The sequence below is a fragment of the Paramormyrops kingsleyae genome, chromosome 1, assembly GCF_048594095.1.
Source record: "Paramormyrops kingsleyae isolate MSU_618 chromosome 1, PKINGS_0.4, whole genome shotgun sequence".
Lineage (NCBI taxonomy): Eukaryota > Metazoa > Chordata > Actinopteri > Osteoglossiformes > Mormyridae > Paramormyrops > Paramormyrops kingsleyae.
In genome coordinates, this window is record NC_132797.1 from 73,298,316 (window position 1) to 73,316,146 (window position 17,831).

General features: G+C 38.6%; 2 long non-coding RNA genes across 2 annotated transcripts in view; both read right to left on the minus strand.

The window, feature by feature from the left end:
* LOC111838220 (uncharacterized) overlaps window positions 1-17,831 on the minus strand; it is a 56,321-nt gene that overhangs the window by 36,841 nt on the left and 1,649 nt on the right. The gene's annotated exons all lie outside the window — the stretch shown is intronic.
* LOC111838353 (uncharacterized) lies at window positions 15,454-17,774 on the minus strand. Its single transcript, XR_002836866.2, has 3 exons — window positions 17,725-17,774; window positions 17,447-17,469; window positions 15,454-16,860 (listed from the first exon to the last, which is right to left on the minus strand). It is a non-coding gene; the product is annotated as an uncharacterized lncRNA (long non-coding RNA).

Consider the following 17,831-nt stretch of genomic DNA (forward strand, 5'->3'; position numbering starts at 1 on the left):
GTGTATACCAGTAGCCTGTGTTTTTCATTGTGAAATGTGTATGCCAGTAGTCTGTGTTTTTCATTGTGAAATGTGTATACCAGTAGCCTGTGTTTTTCATTGTTCCTTCGTCCTTTTGTGTTATAAAAAGCATGCTTTGCATTGCTCTGTCATCCCTTGATACATATTTTTTCAGCTATTTCGTGTTTTGAGAAAACGTCAGAATCCCTTTCATTAATGCACAATGTACTTTATTATTACCTGAATTTAATGTTTGTAATGTCTCACTGTGCGTAATTTATCGATTAAACTTTACCATATGGATGTACACCAGGGATGCCAACTTTGGTCAGCTTGTTGGCGTGTTATTTTCAATTTGAGACAAGTTTGCACACGCATTTACATGTATGTAAGAGTTATTACCTTGTAAATAGTCTCGGTTTTGATGCGGGTAATTTTAGGTTTATAACTGAATTATATAGATTTGCCGTACAGTCTGAACGCGTGAGTGTTACGTCAGATGCATGAGAGCTGGCAACCCTGATGTACAAGAAAATCGCGTTATATATGATATCCGCACGTGGTTGGCGATTTCGGCTTCCCGCCGTATGTCATGAGAGATCACACTCTGATTGGTTTATGGCATGTTACGCCCCAAACACACCCATGGCTAATTACGAGCGAAAGTGGGTTGGCCACGCCCTTAAAGAAGTTGTGCGCCTCATTAAAATAGGGCCCCTAGACTGCCTAGAATAGTTATTTTAGACACCGGCAACAAATCCTTAGAAAAAATAAAAACTGAGACAGCCATTTTCAGACCCAGCCTATTTCTCGTTCATAAATATTTACCCGCAATCAATCTGTCAGGAATGGTGTGTTTATTTATGGAGATGTCGCACATGATTGCTTTCTGTTTGAGAAAAACATCATGCCTGCACTCAGTTTTTTTATACCAACACAGTTCTGCTTTATACCTAAGAACAAAGAGACTAACCAAGAATCAAGACAAAGTGTCACTAATACTATAATATCTTAGACCAGGGGTCGCCAACCACTCAATAAATAGGTTGATTTTTTAAGACATTCTTAGTTAATGGTGATAAGCAGGCCCAACACCTTCACGCCTCTCCCCACCAGACAGCATAATCCACCAAGCCCTCTATTTTTAAATGATTTTTTGGCAAAACACTTTTTGATGGAAAGAGGCTACAAGACTTAATCCCTGTCAGAAGAGGCTCCACCTGAGCAGTGGTGTCCTACTGAGGACCCCAACACATTTTCTCCTTAGCAGTCCTTATGCCCTTGGTCACTGGTCCCATTTTGCCTGGACAGGCTGGAGATACAGTGAACTTCACAGTTTGAGGAATTGGTCACAGCCGGGTACAACCATCTCTAGATACAGATGACTAGCAAATCTAAACAAAATATTATACATTTTTCATTCCACTAATTAAATACAACAATTATAAAGAAATTGCAATAAATGAACATGTTTCTGCTGCAATGGATTTCCATTTATGTGAATCTGTGCATAAGAACCTGCTGACTTTGCTAAGTCTGTGCACAGAAAGCCCAAAAGCAGCAAGGTGTATTATTTGGAATTCAATTCAGGCCATGCAGTCCAGCCCAAACAAGCTGTGTTCCATGTGCATGTTTGCTGAACAGAAGGAAGAAAACTGCAGGGTGAGGACAGGTTTATATTTCTTGGCTTTGCTACATTTTGAAGAAGCTGACTGTACAGATCATCTTCCACCCCAGACACACTATGCTCACACACGAAACTCTAAGCTCTCTGCAGTGATAGAGAGACATATGCCCGAGCATTCCTCTCTTTCTCTCTAGAGGGGGTGCAAGTTGACTAGATCATCTGGCTGTGGTCCAAGAGATGATGTCATGGAGAATGACTTCACCGTGTGGTGTCATCACCAACTCCCTACCAGACGCTCCCCCTACCTACCCTCAGGGAGAACGTGCTGCTTCACAAACACACGCCAGAACACAAGCTTAGGCTATCGTCCGCCTGCTCCTGTTACTATTTTAAGGAAGGGAGGAGAAGATGAGGCAGTGTAAGGAGGTAGGAGGGGGCAATTTAATTGCAGTTCTCTGCTACCACCATTATGCCACAAAGGCCCAACAATAATTTCACTAGGATCTTCCTCAGATAAAGTGACTTCCTCATCCTCCTGGTTCTATCCTGGAGAGACTGAGGAATCAGTCACTGTTACACCAGAGAAATGTGCATGATCAAACTTAATCTTTCTATAATGTCCATACGGAAAATGACCGAATGAGATCCACAATGATGATCTTTGGAGATTGTGTTCTGCTACTGGTTTCGTTTTGGACTGAACACATAATGCCAAGGAATTGTGCTGTGTTCCAAGGAGTGTGTTACTGGCTTGTAGGGTCCGTCGTGGAGGGGACTGTTAGCGGGGCGAGACGTGACAGCGGATGTACTGTCTATAATTAGCATGTGAGGGTAGGGGCTTCCTTCTTGCCAGTCCCTGCATCTGTCCTGCAGCTCACGCCAGGGCCCTGTTGGGCTTTTCCCTAGCCACCATAGTGTCTCCTGTGGGACGCACTCTAAAATTAGCCCCAGGATTGAGTCCGGCCTGCCGAGACTACAATAGCCATCTCCAGACTGCAGTAGGTAGGACGGGAATGGGGGTGGAGTATCGGGGGAAGTCCGCCAGAACACCACCCCTCCACCTCTGCATCTGTTTTCGTCATTGTCTGTGGGACAGACCCAGGGGAGGGAAATGCCATGCACCAAGGGAGCCTACACCTTCCCACTGGATAACGTCCACCATTCTGATAGCTTCTTTTCATCATTGCTATTATACATTTATGTGCACTTGTTCTAAGTGCTTAAAAAGAGATCTCACTTGAAAAACAATACATACTGCTCAAATTCCAAAGCATGACATCAAATAGTAAAGCAAAAATTACAATTCTTATCCAGGTGTCATCTTATGTTTGCAAAGCTGTTAAAAGGTAGGTGTAGGAATAAATAGGTGATTAATAGACAGGATTTTTTTGTATTTGGGAAAACCAGCAATACACTAGTTAAAGTTTACACTACATCAGCTATCATTCCAGCATGCTACAGCCTTCTGTGCTAAGGAGATCCAGAAATTAATTCAAATTAGCTTGAATTCCATAGGGTGGATTAATTCTATGGTGATGTTTGCTAGGTGGAACTGAGATAATAATACTCTCCTCCAAACACGTTATATGACTCAATGATGCTTAAACCGGATAGTGACAAGAAACTGGGGCCTGACAGAACACATTTCAAAGGAAGTTTGTGTTGATTTTAACAAGGGTTGTCACTGCTGATTATATTAATAACGGAGTAATATGTCTAGCAATCATTTAAATTATATATATACAGCAAGTGGCACGAGATACAGGGATCGTGGAAAGAAAATTAAGCTTAATACCAGTAATAAACTAGGCTATTGGATGTTTTTTTAAGATGTTGTTGCATTGCAGTTGTGATATTTAAGTTCTAGAATGACTGCATTTTTGTTCACATTTAATGTGAAATTCACCCACAATGGAGGCTTTCGCTTACATATTTGGACCCTGATCCGCTATGCTCTGTCTTCCTTCTGTCACATTGCCAAATAATCAAGAAGGCAAATTTTAATCCATGCTTTTTTTTAAATCAAGTAATTGAGTTTAATTGTGTAGTCTTACACAACTATTTATTTATTTATACAGTGCTTTTGTCCAAAGTGACGATTGAGCAAACCAGACAGCACATCACATGTTGTCTTCACCAGTTCCAAATGAAAGTCAGGTTGTTTGTTGAGATGCGCACGAACAATGAGGATAATCATCGGGAAAATGAAGGAGAATGTGATGATTATTATTCCCTAGCACTTGTTTGGACTGATCCACTGACTCTTGATATGGAATAAATGCTTTCTTGGTGCCCCTGTGGTCAACGACAGACACTGGGCAGTTTTGGCATTAGTTACTTTTTAAATTACTATCCTAAACCAGTATCACTATTCACAGTAACATCCAGAAGTGGTCCAAAGGGAGACAGCCTTGGTAATGATTGTGCCACTGCATTTGCTAAACACTGCAGGCACGCCACTTCCAGACACAGCGAATGCACAGCTCATTAACAATTCACTAATTAGACTGTATTTTGTTGTAAAGGAGAAGGAAGGTGAATGCGGGACGCTCAGAAATTTTGAATGAACTGTGTTGGGTTAAGCCCAGGAACAATAACATATAAACACATAAAGCTAAAAATAGTGTAAATATTTACAGTAAATTTAAAAAAGTCTTCCGTTCATTGCAGCTCGCACAGTCCTCCTTTTTGTCTTCACTTCCGAAACTGTACCCCTCCCACAGCAACACGCACACACTGACGTCATTGTTGTACACTTCCAGCACCAAGTGCAGTATGAATGTGAGATGGTTTTTGGTGGGGCCGATGTGAGCTCCAGCCCAGCTCTGGCACCAGCAGTGAGGGCTCAGTGTGAAAAAGGTATAAATAAGTCTGTCTTTACGTAGAATGTGTAGTTAAGTCAGAAAAATTATAATACAGATCATAATACCAATAATAATTATATGGTAACAGTAAAAGTGATTACATATGATGCTCTACTGTACCTAGAGCCGATAAACAGCTGAAGCCACACAATGTTTTCCTGAGCGTCACAAAGTAGCACATTTGTTCGTTATTAGGAACCATTGTATTTAGCCTGAATTTCTAATATAGTAGACTTTATGGCAGTCTGTTCGTCAGAGTTTCAAAGGTGTTTGCTGTCAATGACCTGTCTCACGCTTTAGAGCCAGTACACTAATGTTTCTCAATAAAATCATTCTCATCTACTGTTATGCAGACATTTCTGTCCCTCCAACTATTGCAACAATAGCAATTATGTCTGCCAACCTGCTAATCCAAATGTCAATCACTAGATTGTATAACTTGCAGCAAGGAAAAAATTAAGACCTGCAAGCACAACACTGTTATTAAGAAAACAAATATCATGGCAAAGTCTGGTGTTTTGTTGTGGAAGGCCTTCATTCAATTGACCTTTACTACTGTTGGATAATATACCATAGAGAGTGTAATGCTTAATAAAGTATGGTGTACCATGCAAATACACAGGGTAAATTCAAAATAATTCCATGTGGAAAAAAGGGAATTCACTCTGCTCCAACAGACCACCATACTTTGTGGTAAACATATTCTTTGAAAAAGTGAAACAGCTGAAAGTGTGCCATTAAACAGAAAAGTAAGTGTTATACCATTACGTCATACACCAATCAACTATCCATCCATTTTCTGTGACACCAACCAACCCCAACAAAACCACCTGCCTAATATTGTGGAGATCCCCCTTTGTGCTGCCAAAACAGCTCTGACTAATTGAGGCATGGACTCCACAAAATCTCTGAAAGTGTCCTGTGGTATCTGGCAACATAACATTAGCGGCAGATCCTGTAAGTCAGTGTTTCCCAACCCAGTCCTCAGGGAACCCTGGACAGTCCACGTTTTTGCTCCCTCCTAGCTCCCAGCCAATCAGGAACACCGAATGCTTGGTACAGGTGCACTGGGAGCTGAGAGGAAGCAAAAACGTTAACTGTCCGGGGTTCCCCGAGGACTGGGTTGGGAAACACTGCTGTAAGTTGTGAGGTGGGAATTCCATGGATTTGACTGGTTGTCCAGCACATCTCACAGATGCTTGAGGGGATTGAGATCTGGAGAATTTAGAGTCAACACCTTGAACTCTATTGTATTCCTCAAACCATTCTTGAATTTTTTTTTGCAGGGTGGCATAATAAAACCAAACAAAATGTGCAACTGTGTACCAGTTTTAATAACTGAATAATAGTGTGCATTAATGGGATTGTTAGGCTTTAGCCCCCCTAAAATGTTTTTTAGCCTCCCCAGATACACTAATTAGTATAAATAATGGGGGCCATATCCATCAGACCCCCCCAATAACAGCTTAGCACCCCCTTTCATAAATCTCTAGTGACGCTCCTGGTGTGCATGTCTGCATGTGTGTGTGGTGTTAGTCACCATAATAGTTACCATAGTGACAGGTGTATTGAATCTGGTGGGCAACTGGAGAAATACCATTACACAGTAGCCGTGAACAAGATTACCTTGCAGCTAAGAGAAACAATATTAGCACTCAGAACTTGTATAAAAGATATTTACATAGGCACATAATAAAAATGATTTAAGGTTGAATAATGTAAGTACAAAGCTTGTAGTGCTATCAGAAAATTATTGAAGTAAAAAAAAAATACTTTCGTAACTTAAAATACTTTTTTCCTTACAAATCTGAGTATGTTTATTGCAGGGTCCTCGTTCTTCACATGAGAAATAAAGACTAAACTGAGCCTTTGCAGAGTGAGTTATGTGATTTGTACCTCATTCCTGATTTGAGAAACAGACTTTGTTACAACTAACCCATGTTACAATCATTCTCTGCCTCCCCTACTCAATCTGCAACAATGCTTAGATAAGTGGTACTTGTCAAAGTAACATCCACATGAATGCAGGGAGGCAAGGTTTCCTAGCAGAATATTGCCCAGAGCATCACACTGCCTCTGCTGGCTTGTCTTCATCGCATACTGCATCATGGTGCTAACTCCTCCACAGGTAAATGATGCACACAAGACCGGCTGTCCACATGATGTAACAGAAAACACAAATGTTCAGACCAGACCACTTTCTTCCATTGCTCCATGGTCCAGTTCTCATGCTCACATGCCCATTGGAGGGGGTGTGTTTAAATTTTTGAAACTGCTAATAATGCAGATGTCAAAATCTACAGGATTTTAAACCAAATCATGAACCCATTCTTAGACTTACATTTGTAAATGTCCAGTCATGCGTGCACCATTCTATCCGGTAGCAAGCACATGTCGTCAATGTTGGGAATAGGGCCTGGATGCATTCTTACAGTCAGTAGCTGTTCCGCAGTGCTGTTTTGGACCTATGACATATAAATTAGTTTATCCAACAACCACACCCCCTGCCTGATCCCTCTACCCAGTGAACAGCAGAATTTTATCTGAGCTTACAACCAAAAGACTTTCAAATATATCAATCAGGAGCCATATTGGAGAAAGAAAGTATTTGCAGGAAGAATAGCACAACTCAACACCTGCAGTCATCAACTCACAAGCATTAACAGACTCAATAAAACATGCTGTTGTCAGCCAAGCAATATGCCCTACTCAACTTTACCTTTATTTCTTGCTGGAACAGATCCTATTTCTCCTACTGCGAAACTAAGAACCATTCATGTTGTTCTCTATCACCATCCTGAATTATAAGTAATGTAACCCCTTGTCCGAACACTGTAATCTTGGTGTGAAGTTTGACATCACTTTATAAATTATTTTTGCAAAAAGCTTCATGACTTATTGATAAATAAAATAAGTTTGGGATTTCCAACTGGAAGCCCACGGAGACATTTACACAATTATAAAAATATTCAAGGGAACCCCCTGGTCCTTTATTTCTTGTGTGACTGTGCATGTGGCAGCAGTCCAAAACTCTGTTATATATTTGGGGGTAAATGGTTCAGGAAAGGCTGAAATACCCTGGACTATAATAATATACTTTTCTGTGGTCTCTCCTTGTATACTTTCAAAAAATTAGGCTACTTCTTCAGAATTGTGCTGCCAGGGTTCTTACAAGAAAAAGCTGGCCCATACCACTTAATTTTCAACACAACCCCATCACCCTCCCATCAGAGAATAGACTACATTGCTCTCTGGCTGGTCTTTATGCTACTCAGTCACAAAGGTCCCAATTCTCTAACTGATCTCCTTTCTGCATCTAACAAGATCTGGATGATGTAATTCCCCAGGACCAAAATATGCATTACGGATAATTGTGCCATTACTGTTTATGCTCCTTAAATTTGGAACATCAGACAAACATCATCCTGTATAACTTAAACATATTGATTCCAGTAAATTAACCTTTATTGCAAAGTGCTGAGATTTGGTAATGAAAATGCTATAGAAAAGGAATGTATTGATATTGATATTATAAAATATCTGGGAAATGTAGACGCTTAAATTAAAGTAGAATGATCAGCTTTTGGGGAAAAAACTAAAATAACTGGATCTAACAGATGCCAAGACCAAGGACATTTTTATATGTGTGAATGTTTCTTTTAGCATGTTATGATTTAGCTTAAGAGACTGATAGCAATTTAGTCATTGAAGTTCTTTCCCAAAGCACAATTTCATTGATTGAATAGTAAATCTAAAAGTATGAACAATTAATGAAACAAGTGGAATATAGTGGTTTGAGAATAGTATTGCTGTTAATTATACACAGCAAGTTAAAGCAAGACTACCAAGTGTGACTTCATTCTGTTGCACATACGTGCCAGAGTCACTCCACAGGATGAAATCATGGATAATGATGTAATCCTAGGATTCCAGACTTCTCCCCAATCTATTTTCAGACTCAGCAAACGTCCATTACAAAAGTAGTAATTTGGATTGTGTTATGATTAAAAACAAAGAACGCAAAGAATGTCACTTAAAAAAACACTGAAATTTTAATGCACTCAGAAATAAGGTAACTACACATTATTCACTTGTGAACTGTTCACAAAAAACAAATGCCAATTTGTGATGTGTTGCTTCCCACAGCATAACCATGTGCTACAAACCAAACTAGCTTTAGTGCCACATCTACATTTCACACACCTTTTGACACATAAATGAGATGCTTGTTATACACTCACACCTAACACACAACACATCTTATTTTTCCCCAAGGATAAACTAACATAGGGGTGGTATAGTGGTTATCACTGTTGTCTCACAACTCTGGGGTCAGGGTTTAAACCTCCACCATGGCTCCGTGTGTGGAGTGTGCATGTTCTCTCTGTGCCAGCCATCGTGGGGTTTCCTCTCGGTACTCCAGTTTTCCCACACAGTCCAAAAAATATCCTTGCCATGGCATGGTGCAGGTGAGAAAAAGGTGGACGATCCAGTGGTGGTTCCGAGACAAACCAAAGAAGGCACAAAATAAATGACTAGGATGGATCAGAAACAAACAGGGGAAGAACTAAGGAATAAACTAAGAGACATAGAATAAACACAACTATGGAACTAAGCAAAACACAGAGAACAGGACTGGGCAATAGAACAGCACAACAAACACACAGTAACATTCACAATGACTGACAAGAACAGAACAAAAGCAGGCACAAATATACACTCAGATAATGAAGGATAACAAAAATCAGGGGGGTATTTTCCGTACGTCGCTTAAATCATCCGAAATCAGATGCCTCATCCTGGATGAGTTAATGCCAGTGAAACTCATCCGGGATAAGTCAATTTTTCAAACGCAGCTGTGTAGTACATTAGTCTAGCTGGATCCGTTCATCCGAGATGATTGTGTGCGCCCGCGTTGCTTGAAAAGCCCATATATATCGAGCATAGAAAACTTGAGCAAGCAAGTCTTTGATAGGCTGCAACAAAATGACGAAAGAAAGGGCGCACCTTTTCACACAAGCGGAGCAGGACCTTGTATGAGAAGGATATGAAGAATTTCAGGGACTAATATGCACAAGGGATCACACGGCAAAAGCAGCCCAAACCAGAAAAGACGGCTGGCAAAAAGTGGCCGACAAATTAAACAGGGAAGTAGTGTTCATTGTACTTACTGGATGCAGCGTTTCATTTCCTATGTGTCAGATTATTATTATTTAATACAGTAAAATCCAGTTATAACGGACTTCAAAGGACCTGGCAAAACTGTCTGATATATCCAAAGTCCGTTATATCCAGAGTTGCTGTATGCTCAGAACACAACTACAGGACACCATTTACTCATGCCACACCCCAGCAGACACACTTGTGGTATAGATTATTATATTGTACATGTAGTAATCCAACTTTACCTGAGTAGATGCGTGACTATTAATAATCCCGACTACGTATCTGCGCTGGATATCACCGGCACGCCACATGCCTTGTTGGCGGAGCCTGCATGTCCGTTATAGCCGAACAAAACTACAGCTAAAAGCGGCCATGGGGACCAAATTGTTTGTCCGTTATAAGCGAAATTCCGTTATATGCAAGTCCACTATAACTTATATTATACGTATATATACTTCGCCTAGTTTGACAACAGCTAACAACACTAGAAAAAGATTATGAACAAGTATAAGCAAAATCAAACAGGACACAAGTAGGGCAAAATAAAACAAGGAAGCAAAGATAGCTAATAAGAAACACTAGGGAACAGAAAAACAATAAATACAAACATATGAGGCTGGTTTTGAACCCATGACTAGAGGGTTACAGCCTATATACCACATGCTCGATCCATTGAGGCATGAAGCAGTCTGGGGAACATGGAAAACACACAAGGGTCTAGTATGAAGACAGAGGGGGGAACAGGATGGCCAGCAACACCTACTGGTCAAGCAGGGAAGAGACATGAAGGGCAGGGATGGACAGCTGCTGACTCTGACAATGCTGAGGTTAACTGGAGTTACTAAATTGTTCATAAGTGTACTTGTGTGAGTGCACCCTGTGATGGGTTGATACCCCATCCTGGGATGTTCCCTGCTTTGTACCCATAGGCTCTGGACCCCCCACAACCCTGAATAGGAAAAGCGGTTATGGAAAATGGATGGATACAAATACAGCTAATGTACTAAGACAACTATATTATTTTATTTAGGATTTTGGCTAAGAACATTATTGGGACTGTAATGCTAGTCAAACTAACAAAGCCCAGCACAAAGTCAAGTGATCTATGATGCATCATATACACAGGATTTAGCATGGCATACAAGCACAAAGACGGGAATGGGTATTCTAGTTAAAAACCTGTCATTGTAAGTTTAAGTTTAAGCTCTTGGAACACATTTCAGTTATCTTCATTAGTTCCAGCTGACCTTAGTCATCAGGATTATTTTCACAATTACTGCACAAATTGGACCTGTGACACATAAAACTGGCCAACCCACTTGCTTTTAGCTTTCAGTCTGTCTGTAACCCCACCCACATGGCTTCTTACAGTCTTGAACATCACTCTCCTAGTAACATGGGGACATTTCCCTTATTACCCTTTTTCGTGTTCAGGTTTGTATCATTTTAATTTACAAAGAGTATACTACAGACATGGATTTTTTCCACTATAAAAATGCAAATGGAAACTAAAAATATAATTATCAGGGTACCTGCCTCCTGATGTGATATTTAAGACTTTTAAGACCATTTTAATACCACTTCAAGCCAAAGTTAAGACCAAACTGTAAGCAGAAGTATGCTATACCAGAATCAATAACTGTATATTTATACTACAGTGACTACACCCACTTTTCATTCAAGTTTGTATTTAAAAGGTCCAACAATTGATGTGTAAATAATAAATAAACAAACAAATAAGTAAGTTAGTTACTTATATCAATGTCTTTTTGTGCAGTCAGTCCCCTGTTCTTAACCATAACCAAAATATGGTGTCAAAAACCATGTAATCCAGATAAACCAACTTCGTAATATACCCCAATAGAATCAGTCACATTTAAACGTAAATAAAATATTTTTGAACATCAGAATAAAATATGCTGATGACCTCAAAAAATGCAAGATCTAGTAAACATAAATGTAGAAGTTTTTAAGATTTATCACCTTGATTAAGGATCTTGTAAAAATAGCTTAAAGTGAATTAAAAGAACTACATACAGAATATCACAGTAATACACATTTTCAATTTTCTTTTAAGTAGTAAATGGCAATACAACTTATACCAGAAAGCATATTGGTGTAATCACTGAAAGAAGCATAGAAAACATAATAAAACTGAATGTCTTCTGCAGCCGCACTTTCCTTCCTTTATGCTACCTAATCCTGCTGATTCAATTGAAATTCAGTTCAACTCAGTTTGAGAAAGATTTGTGATACTTTTTGAATTATTGAGCTGAATACAATTAACCTTCAAACAACCAATTTTTAAAATTTATCTTCCCAGTGAAGTAAGAGACCTTTCTATTCAGCTACAGTTAAAATAGTCATCAGAAAAGATTTACCTTCTGTAATTTCTCCACTAATTTACTACAGCATAAAACAAGCATAACCACTTAATGTTTCTTAAAAATTCTGAACATTTAAGACATAGAGAACCTGTCTTGCAAATGTAGGACCCCTTATTCTCTCACCAGTCCTCTAAAGATCTGTCCATTTTCCCTCAAGTAATATGGCGACTTACCAGCCACAATAAATACATACTTAATTTGAACCATGTGGCAGCAAATTAAAAACACAGCTTTAAACTGTGTATTTTCATTTTTATGTTCCAATTTTTCCCTAGGGATACTGTAAACTAACTTGCCTGAGACTGGATGGAGCAAGGGAGGAAGCAATCTTTCATTATGACCTTTAACAGTGTACCTTCACAGATTCAGGGGCATACTGACCCTTATACTTTATCTAATGCTTTACACAAGCACATCAATGGCCATGACTCACAATCCTCGAAATGTAAGCGTTGATCTTCAAAAACCCTATTGACTATGGCTGCCCAGATAGAGAAAAAGAGGGAAAAACATTATTGGAAATGGATTGTGAAAAGTCAATGTGCTCTCTTCATTGTGTAATGAACAAAAATCACTTACACTGGAAAGACTATGATTATTAAAGGTCTTATGAGTATATTTAAACTATTACCTCACTGAAGACTGAACCTTTAACTTGAAGTGATTATGTTAAGTTGTGATTTGTTTGGGGTAGGGTCGGGGGGGAACTGCCACCAAACCAATTTATAAAGGGAATAATTTGAACTAGTATTTTTATGTAGCATGGGACACAAAGCACTTAAAATTACCAATGAAATAAATAAAAAAACAAACAAATATGACAGAGAATGACAGCTCCCCCTTCACTGCTCCATCAGTACTTAGTTTCTGAAGTAGTATAACACTGGGTTGAATTGAACAAGAATCTTTTACGCAGGGCTGAACCAGAAATCTGACAAATTTCAAATTTCCCAATTCCTCCACAGGTACAGATGCTGTGCTACACTACAGTGAAAAATACGGAGAATCAAAAACAGAAGTTTTTAAATGGGTGTGCTAAATGAAAGTTCTTAGCTTATGAGCAAGGTTGAAGAGAGGTTGAAACTAAACCCATGTGTTGTGAAATCCGATATTTGTAGAGGAAGAAATAGGCTTCATCAGTCAGAAAATTGGAGCCTGAAAACAAATACCCAACACTTGCCATGATTCGCAACATGCGAATCATGATATCACACTTCATAGTGACAGAATAGGGGGGCCATTGGGCCCATGCCTTTCCAGCGCATCTAGTAAACTGCAGAAAACCCACTGAGGGACCAAAGGTGCCTGTTGTTGTAGTTGCTCTAGTTGAACTATAGTTTTGCTGTGCAACATGAAACAAAATCCTTTATCACTCAGCTACCTTGGTGGTATGATGGTACCACTGAAGTAAATTTTATCAGACCTCCACACACTAGAACGAAAATCAGTAAATTGTCAGTGAATACAAGTTGCCCAAACCGTATGCTCCCCCATTTCTGTAACAAACGTCAACAATTCCCCTAGGACTCCATTTTGGTCTGAGACAGTTTATGCTTCATTTCCCATTGGTCCCACTTCCTGTTCACCCTTTGCTTTCCCCTTCTGGTTTTTGAAACCATATCACTTTCTGAAATTGGCTGCCGACTGCAAATCTACCTTGTTCTTCTGTTTCACTGTAATAGGGCCACAAATATTGTCTATTGCTTGGCCAATAAGCACTGTCCCACTAGGACCAACAGATAAGACCATCAGCAGAGTGTGGGGAAAAACCACTTTTGAAAACACAGATATGGCACTTGGCTCTCACTCCTGCTGTGTCAACGGAGTGCTGTGGACAGGGAACTATTGTACAGGATGACCTGTTGGACAAAAATGTGAGGGACTGCTGATGTTATCCAAAAAGTAGCATTGCTGCTGGCTGCCTTAATGATGGTGGGAGGACATAACATCTCTGGATCAATATAGGTCTATGGTGTTCAAAAGTTAATACGCAAATGCAAGTCTTCATGCACAGCTTGTCCAAATGAAGGATTATAAATCCACGTTTTCTGTTTTTTTTTTTTTAGTTTTACCTTTCCAAAACACTATAGAGAGAGCTAATTTGACTGTTAGGTTATCAGTCTAATTTAAGTAATTGTTCTTGGTAACTATAAGACAAAAGGGAAGAATCACAATCAGTAATATTTGTGATATCAGGAATCACAACAATATATTTTATGTCTTTGAAACTCTTTTTTCACAGGACATGCTTACTTTCAATTAAACTGAGATGAACTCTGCTTGCCTTTCCTGTGCTTCATTATCCACCCAACGCGACACGGGTTCTGCTCAGTGAGTGAAGTAATATGTGGACCTTTTCACTGACTTGTAACAAACGTTACAATAATCTCTTGCAGCACAATCTTAGTTTAAGCCCATGACGCCATGTAGGGCTGGACGATATGAACCAAATATCATATCTCGGTATTTTTTAGTTGGATGGTGATATCCGATACATATCTCAATATTTTTCCCATAAATTAAAAACCAAAAGACAGTTCCAACTCAGAACCAAATGTCCTCAATGTCACACATGTACTTTTTATTAACAGACAATTGTACATGAAAAAATGCCTCAAAAATAATCTACCGGCATATATTGTTTTACCAACCAGCACCTCTATGCTAGCTTGTCTATGTCTGTCTCCATGTTGTTGCTGCATGCAGAACTTGTAAGTGAGGGGGAGGGGTGGGGCAAGGTACAGTTGTGTGAGAGACAGACAGAGATAAAGTATACAAGTAAGCGCACTGGCAGTACTACGAGCATAATTTTAAAGCAACATAAACTATATCGATATAAACAACATTGTCTCATCCTATATCTCATATGAAAATATATCAATATATCTTAAAAACTCGATATATCTTGATGTATCGGAATTGGATCAGAACTGAACAAATGTGGATCGGCCCATCCCTAGTAAGAAGCAGGGAACAATAACGACATCATTAACTTATTGCGTCCCACTCAGTGTTTCTGTTTTTGTTGTACTGAGCATGTGAAAGGCACAAGTATTTTCCTCACGATTAATAAAGTTCATTCTTGTCTTATCTTAAAAGACCCAGTGTGGAATAAAATCACAGATGCGGTGACATTTCAGATATCATATAACGTGATGCCTATATAACATGTGATGCCTGGGTTCAAGAAATGTGTTTGCCATTCTTAAACTTGTTGATTTAAAAAAATAAAAATAAAAACAAAACTTATTTGAATAATGTCTTTGATTTTTTGAGTTTTTTTTTTTTTTATAAAAATAAATAAATAATCCAATAAAATTGTAAATCGGGTGTAGGAGTGAAAAAATAGGAGATTTTTAGGACATTGCCTAGCCCTTGTGAAAGGGTGCCCTTTGTATATGTTCTTAATATAAATATTTTTTGTCTTTATAAAGATGACTATTGAAATACCAAATCTTTTCTTCCAAAAAATTAATTTAATATTGCCTGTACATGTACTGTACATACTAGGTACACTGTTAATTTAAAATAGCATAGACAACACACAAACAAGTTGTCAAAGTTAAGAAGCACTTTTAATTTTAATGTTTTTCTCTCCTTGATTTCCTATAGCAAAGACATAAACTAGGCCTAGTTAGTCATGCTGCCATTATTCTGAATGGAGGGCTGTTATATGGAAAAATAAAGAGTTCATAGTTTAATTAAAAGGTGATCTGTTTTTATTTTCTTAAATATAAAGATAACAAAATCGTACCTTTACCTTGGTTCAAAAACTGTGACACATACTGAACCATGGGAAAACTGCACCATTACACCCCTACTGTCCAATGACAGACCCTATTCAAAATGACGGAGCCTGAGAGGATCTGCAGAGAAGAATGGCCAAAACTCCCGAAATCTAGGTGTGCAAAGCTTGTCATGTCATACCCAAGACACAAGACTGTAATCGCTGCCTCAACTAAATACTGGTAAATGGTCTGAATACTTAAGTCCATGAGATGTTTCAGTTTGTTACCTTAAATAAATTTGCAAAAAAAGTCTATGTTGTTTTTGCTTTGGTATCATGGAGTATTGAGTGTAGATTGAAGAGAAAAAAAGTAACTGAAACAATTTTGCCTTAAGGCTGCAGCATAAAATTTGAAATAATAATCCAAAAATCCAACTGATGTAGAAATTAAAGATTTCGGTTGCACTGAATCAACCCATGGTTTCCATTTTTTTGTTGGGATATTACCACTGTACATTAAGTTAAGCAATCCAATATTTAACATTCTTGCTTGGGCAAATAAAAGAATATATGTAGAGACCAAAGAAATGAGTCAAAAGACTAAACATACCACACGTTATAATATAATGCTCTGTATTAGAGAATCTAAAGAGTAATTAAAAAAAAAATCCTTAAAAATGTACTATAATGTATGGTGCTTGGACAAGTTTCTTAATTAACAAATCACTCCAAAATACTGACTAAACTAAGAGCCCAGTCTGCTGTTTGTCACACCAATCATCCAGGAAATCCCCCAGCTTCAATCCCCACTGCTTTAGGTTCCAGCCTGAGCACACCAGTGAGTAATCACATGAACTTTCTTAATTAGCAGAACAACATCTGAAACATTGGGGGCCAGAGAGGCACCCTGCCTCCTGTAAATTCAGAGGAAAGTGTGGGGTACATAACTCATGTATGTGGGTATTTAATCACAGGAAGCTCCAGACAATAAGAAAACTGCCTGCCAGATGAGATGCCTGGTGCAGCACTACACTTGGTCATTCGAGGACACCAGCAACAAAAAGACTGACCAGTTCAGTTGATCACGAACTAAGGATGTAAAAGAAAAAAAAAACCACAAATAAACAAACAGATGGTCAGCAACAAACACATTCTGTTTGCAACCTAATACTTCAAATTCCAGAGTGCTCTGTGTGGAATTTCCACTGCTCTTTACAATCTTCTACTGTTCCAATCAATAATATGGCTAATCATTATGAGACACACGCAGGTGACCTTCAGATTAAGTAATCTGCTTGCTTCATGTGAATTTTACAATAATTATCATTATGTCAACTAAATTAGACCAATGAGTTCACATAAAGACAAAATACTATTATATTATGTATAAGCAATTATTTGCACCTGTCAATGATATTTATTTTAGTTGCACATATTTTGGTATAAACTTCACAAACACTACATCATGAAAGAACAGGACTAAAATATAGTAAAATGTGGCAGAGAAATCACTACAACGGTAAATATGGTCAGTTAAACAAATAACAGAACAAACCTGTAACGCACCTAACAACACGTCATCTGAAAACATTCCATCTTGCTTTCAGAATCACAAAAGCTAAATATTGAACATTGCAGCCCCCTTATGGGCATTATTGCAACTGCAAGGACTTACGTAATGTGTCGTTCCTGTTGAGCCTAGACACACAATACACAAAATATTTACATTTTACATATTTAGCAGATACTGCTGTCCAAACAACGTACAAATGAGGCTATTAACATATGCATGGAATAACCAGGGAAATAAATCACAGCGGGCAGGTCTTCAACCTGTACACTAAATAATCTCCACCATGCCACACCAAATGAGCAAAAGCACTGAACTAGATTTTTAATTGTTAGTTTTCCCGCTGACAACATATTTTGCAATATATAAATACGTAAACTTACAACTACTGTACATGTGTATTTTTCCCTTCAACATCTTTCAACTGTTTGGCGCCTCCTAGTGACAAAACACAGAAAGAATATTTGCCACTATTCCTGAATTAACACCG